The sequence below is a fragment of the Ornithodoros turicata genome, chromosome 3, assembly GCF_037126465.1.
Source record: "Ornithodoros turicata isolate Travis chromosome 3, ASM3712646v1, whole genome shotgun sequence".
In the NCBI taxonomy this organism is placed as follows: Eukaryota; Metazoa; Arthropoda; class Arachnida; order Ixodida; family Argasidae; genus Ornithodoros; species Ornithodoros turicata.
The window spans coordinates 76,773,705-76,780,063 of record NC_088203.1 but is presented as its reverse complement, the minus strand read 5'-3'; positions in this window follow the sequence as shown (position 1 = coordinate 76,780,063).

The window sequence follows — 6,359 nt, the reverse complement described above, 5'->3', positions numbered from 1 at the left end:
TTTGTGTACCAGCTGAATAATTGTTCTGTTTGATCATGTTTGATTGGTACGGTCATTGATCTAGCACGATGCTGACCTCCAATTCTGAAATAGTCTAACAGCTTTATATGTACATAATTCACATCTGTGGCAGGTTTATGCTTTATGGTTAAGCCCAGTAAAACTCATTTTTGTCCCCTGACTTGCATCATCACCAATTCGGGTGAAGAGCCAAAAAAAAAAAAAGATCTGATTGAACTCGCCAAAATGCAGGCTGATCCACTTAGAGGATTTGGGGGGAAAACACTATTCTGTTCTATCCCTATTTCGTTCTTGGAAAAATTTAAATACAGATAACTGCTGCAATGCAAGCATGGCCTCATGAGAGCATATCTGAGGCCTAGCTATTTGTGCAACAGTCATAGCTGCATAGCTGGAGGTAGCTGCTTTGTTTTCCTTTCTCGAACAGCACGAGACCATTAAAAACAGCAAACATAGGGGCTCATGCAAGACACTATACAAGATGGTCATGGTCCACCAGCTAGTGTTCTGAGGTTCCTTTCTGGGATTTTAGACAGCAGGCTAGTACTTGTCTATAAACCGTTTACCGCAGCCAGTTGCTTCAGGCACTAATAGATGGCACCACACTAGCCCTGCCATTGCTTGCCTTCTGCGTGCCTGTGTACCTTTACCTATGTGAGTGCTTCAGAGATTTTTAGCTGCTGTGCTGCAGTTTTGTGCAAAATCTGGAAAAGCAGAGGGAAGACTTGTTGCGTGATTGAGTGTAGAAACTGTGACGCTGAGAGAAAAACAAGCTGATCCGACAACGGTGGTCTCAAATCTTCAGAGGAAGGATTTCAAACCGGGAAAGTCAGCGAGGGTTAGTAATGCATCCCTCAAAGTGGCACAGCATTTCTGTGTGAGCCCCAAGCTCTGCTGTAGGCATTGGCTGCTGCTTGTGAGGATAAACTTCCTCCATAGTAGCAGGGGTCACGTTCCTTGCAGTAGAACGGTTCACTGTACATGCCTGTCAGCGTACGAAGCACTCATGAGCCCCTTGTTTGTCACTTCTACAACCTTAATGGGCAGTGCGCATAGATATGACTGCACCTGCTGCTCAAACCCGCTTTACATGTGCATATTGCCACCAAAGTGGGCCCGAAGCGAATTTCTGTACTATACGTTCTGCTCACTGTTTGTGTCGACTTGATGTCAGCCTTTAAAATGCATACATCATCGTTGCACTGGCACAGTCCTACACCGACATGGCCACTGTCAAACGCAATGGTTCCCTTTGCAAACCCTCTGTAGTTCAGTGCAGGCTTTCCGTCTCCCTCTGTCTCGTTGATCATGTAGTTGCATACATCTGAAATCAACAATAAAAGTATGCTACTTCATAACGAAAACATAACAGCCCTTATACATGCACATCTTTCTTAGGTAGTTGTACCACAACCCTTGCGATAAAAAGCAAGAAATCACGATCTTACGATATTACATTATCAACGTATCCATAACGTAACGTATGCACAAGAAAAGAAAAAAAAGTGCCGAAATGTGTAGTAACTCAAGCATATAGTGGGGCCGATCATGTGGGACGCACAAGGGCAGAAATATCACCTAAATCAAGAAACTGGAACTTAAATTATATAAAAAAGCGCACTCACCTGGCCGATTAAGCTTCGGCCAAAGCCTCGTGTCATCTTGCCACCCGGAATTCATTGCAAAAAGTTGAAAATCAGGGAAAGTGTCTCTGGGTTGCACCGCAATACTGCGTGCACCATGCCAACAGGCAGCCAAAAGAGAAGGCAAGCAATGGTGCGCAACGTCACATGCGCCAAGATGGCAGCGCTCAGATAACTCTGCTGTGAACTGTCTATTGTGTTTGTTTCTCTAGCCTTTGCTGGTGTGCAACACTGTCCAGTGGTGGGCATCCTCACAAGGGCAGGTGAGGGTGCTCTTACTTCACCCTCACCTCATGCACATTGAGATGAGGATATCTCCCTGAACAATGAATTGAGGTAAGGAAAAATTCCCAAAAGGGCCAGAGATTGTCATGAGGTGCAAAAAGTTTTACAGGGAGGTTGAGGTGACGTGAAGTGAGGAAAATTTTTTGACAAGGACATCGAGGTGACGAGGAAAATTTTCAGAAATGGAGATTGAGGTGAGGTGAAGAAAAATTTTTGAGGATGAGGTTGAGGTTAGGGGAGGAAGAATTTCCAGAAAGTGATTGATGTGAGTAGAGGCGGGAAATAAGACTTAGGCGAGGGAGTCCCACGGGAGAAAAATGATTGAAATAATAAAAATTTGAGCAGGATAGAATTTAGTTAACAGGGGCACCAAAATGCAAAATCAAGTTAACCTCAAATTGCGTTACATGGTATGTTAATTTCATACTAGTTATCATAATTCAAAGCTCTGCCGCCATTACGGAACTACAATCGAAACTATACCAGACTCTTTCTTGCTTCGGTGCTAAGCAGTGAACGTGGTTTCAGTTCGTGCAACGGTGTTTTTAGTCCATGCTACGCGTACCACCAGTGATGGCCACTAACTACTTCTACAGTAGTTTAACTATAACTACTAACTACTTTGCGATTAAGTAGCTTAACTAGTAGTTCAACTACTTTTCAGGGGAGTAGTTAAAACTACTTCTGTAACTACTGCAATGTAGTTTAACTACATCTATAACTACTTAACGTTGTCCATCAACACCAATCCCTTGTAGTGTCCTTGTACACCCAAATATGAATCACAAGCAATGATAAACTTATGCTCAAGCAATTGCTACGATCGTCAAACACAAAGCTTGCGGCGGGATTCTTTCAGTGCCTACGCGATAAACCAAGTTACAGAATTATTTCACAGCAAATGAGGCTTCATTAGACAAGCATTAAAAGTGAAGATTTAGTACACGACACAATCGCTCTGCACTCCGTTCTCATCAAACAAGTAGCCCAAGGTAAAAGTCGGAAGCACAATCGTGCCGTAAAGCTTGCGGCAAATTCGGAAGTAGCTAGCGCCTTCAGTAACCTAACTACTGCAGTTAACTACTTAAAATTGTGGTTTAACTAGTAGTTGCCACTACATTTCTGCAAGTAGTTGATAACTACTTTGTAACTACAATCAGGTAGTTTAACTACGTGTAGTTAACTACTGGCCATCACTGCGTGCCACGCTATGGCACAGTCCCTGTGATAGACATGGTGCGCGCTGCGAAGCAGACTAGCGTCCGAAGGCTGTGAAGATAAATGTTGTCAGTTGAGCATTCACAAGAACTGTTGTGGGCTACAATGCAGTGGTGTGGGTATGGGTGCGAAAAAATTTGTGGCTGTAGTTAAATTGCAACAATAGTACACAAGAAAACAATTTGGGGAGTGTTGGGGGATATGGATAAACCGTCGGTCATGACAGCCTATATGTACATAATCTCATTTTAAAAATTCAAATATTCTAGATTTTCATCTCTAATCTAGCTGTATGCACAGGTATGTGTGTGTTGGTGCAACCGGAATCAGCGGGGGGCTTCTTACCAACCCCTCTAACCTCGGAGGTCCTGCTATGCCACTGCCTATACATACCCACCCCTAATAGAAAGAGCAATTGTTAAGTGAAAATTTTTTATGGAAACGGGTAGGTGAGACGAGGCAAAAAATTATGAGACAAGCGTTGGTTGAAGTGAGATGAGGTGAAGACATTTTAGAAAGAAGGTTGAGGTGAGTTGAGGAAAATTTTACAGAGAAATGGTGAGATGAGGAAATTTTTAAAAGAAGGTGAGGTGAGGAGAAAGTGTTCTGGAAAACCTTGAGGTGAGGTGACAAATATTTTTCAGAAAAAAAAATTGAGGTGAAGTGAGGAAATTTTTTCAGGAATGTGGTGAGGTGAGGAAAAACATCTGGGACGAAAATTGAGGTGAGGACAAGGATCGTGAGGGAATTTGCCCATCTCTTGCATTGTCTGGTGAAAAGTTGTTCATGTCAACAACATATGGCATCATCCTGTACTGCTCGCAACATTGTTGTGTGAAATTGGCGTCCTGCTGTTTGTCCCATCCTAAATCTTCAGGTATTGCAAGACCATTTGTTTCGAGTAATAAACATCTGCAGCATGTGGTCTACCTTTAAATACAATATTGACACAACATTTCAGAGGGCAATCAAGGAAGTGCGGGCTGCGTACCCACTGATAGGCGATTTCAGACAACCGTGTTGCAAACAGTACTTTATATTACATGGGTTTTTTGTAATGTGTGCTATATTCATATTGAAGATGCAATACACTGATGCTGAACATGGAAGTGAAACGACAATATGGAAGCCAAAGATGTCCAAAGTCTTTTCTTCGGACTGTTATGTTAACTTTTCTGACATCATTATGGACCACTGTACATTGCAGTAGTACCTGCGTTAACACTAAATGAATATGTCAGCTGGTAAAGTAGGACAAGCCCCAGTGGGACTTGCAATTAGAAAAGAAACAAAGAAAAGGCTTTAGTCAGGGAAAGTCATTGCTGACTTTCCTGCCAACGGACCGCCGACATACTACCCCCCGCCGTGCTGAGCAGAGTTGACCCAGCGCTCGCTTTCCACATGCCAGCGCATATCTCTCATCAAGACGCAGCATTAGTTCACCGAATGCACCTCGACATGGCCTTCACAGCACAGTGGCGCTACCGCTTGAGACAAGTTAAATCTCCCCACTGCATTCACTGCGGTGCTGTTGAAGATCTCGAGCACATTCTTCTCCATTGCCCACACTACCACCCTTCCCGCTCCGTACTCTCTGCCTGCCTCAACGAGCTAAACTCCCGTCCCTTCTCCCTCACAAAATTGCTTGGCCCCTGGCCGCATCCAGTTCACCAACGCTCTGTCCTCAAGGCTCCCTTCGCCTTTTTGGACGCCACAGGACTTCGATCCTCATTGTAATGTGACCCATTCCTTCATTCCCCGCTTCACCTCCAGCAATGGGGTAGAGTATCGCCCCCGGCGATGAAACTCCCCATTCATCATCTCACAATAAAGTTGTTGTTGTTGTTCATTGCTGACATCATCTGTGCTGTCTGTCATTTTTTCTCGGGTTTCCACAAAAATTTGTGGTGAGGTGTCTGACTGATGTCTTTCGCCGTCCAGTGATGTAAGTAAATGTGGAGTGTCGCAAAAAAGGTATATGTCTCAGATTTTCAGCAAACTGGGGCAGAGTAGTCTACCATTTGAAATTGAGATTGGTTAGGCAAATACCGTGTGGTGAAGTCCTGTTTCATGAAAATACTAGACCCGTGGCACAGCTGGGTGCACTCATCTGTGGTAGCCAAGTTCGTGCTCAAGACTGGGAGGTGCTGGGTTTGAATCCTACCACCGGCTGTACTGTCTGAGGATTTTCCCTGGGTTTTCCAACAGACTTTCCAGACAATTTTCGACACAGTCCCCCTGATGTAGGCTCAGGATAATCCTGTTCCCCACTCCTTCCTGCTGTAATCTCTCCATATGTCAACGTCTGTATGCCATTCATAGCAACAGTTGCTTTGCAATGCTAACACAGAATTGAAAAAAAAAAAAAAAAATTGAATGGTGCAAGCGAGCTGGTGTACTGTAGACAGAGGTAACATTTCCTTCAGTTTTAGGAACACACAAGACAATGAGGACAACACAAGACCCAATCTAGCCATTAAGCTTAATGCAGCAGGTACAGTGAGAACAACAGGGTGAGGGGGACAGGGAGACCGGAATATAGTTGTCCTCGGCGTGACTGGCAAACGAAACAGTCAAAGGCAGGCAGAAAATTAGAAAAACAGACTTATTTTGCCCTTTTTTTTTTGTTAACATGTCTATTTTTTTCTTTTCTTATTTTGTGCGCGTCTCAGGACAGCCTTGGATAATTGTGCTGGTTGAACCTCCCACCCGTAGATAGTTTGCTAACTCTGATGAAGTCGAGGAATTCAACACATTTTTTTTTCGAGTTCCCTGAGTTGCAAGTGGCAGCACACTGAAGGGGAATGGAGTAGCTGCTATACTGACTTTTTGCAGTTAAAGTAGCTACAGGAACGGGTAACAATGCAATCATTATTTTCTGGGGCTCTCATGAAACCTGTCAAGCTTGAGAACCTGTTTTTAACAGAATAAACCACACCTTGAGGCTTTGTGTGGAGGCTAACTTCCCTAAAAAATGAGAAATGCCATGGAAGTATGCCAGAACAATTGGACACGAATTGTGCTGCAGGATAACTCACAATTCTTGGAAAATGATATATGAAAGGAGGTTATGGATAGTATCCGAGTGGTAGCCAGCATCCACCAGGCATGAGATCTGTCTGTTCCAGGTGCAGATCTAAGAGGGGGAGGGGTCCAGGGGTCCGGACCCCCTTCAATTCCAGACTTGGACAT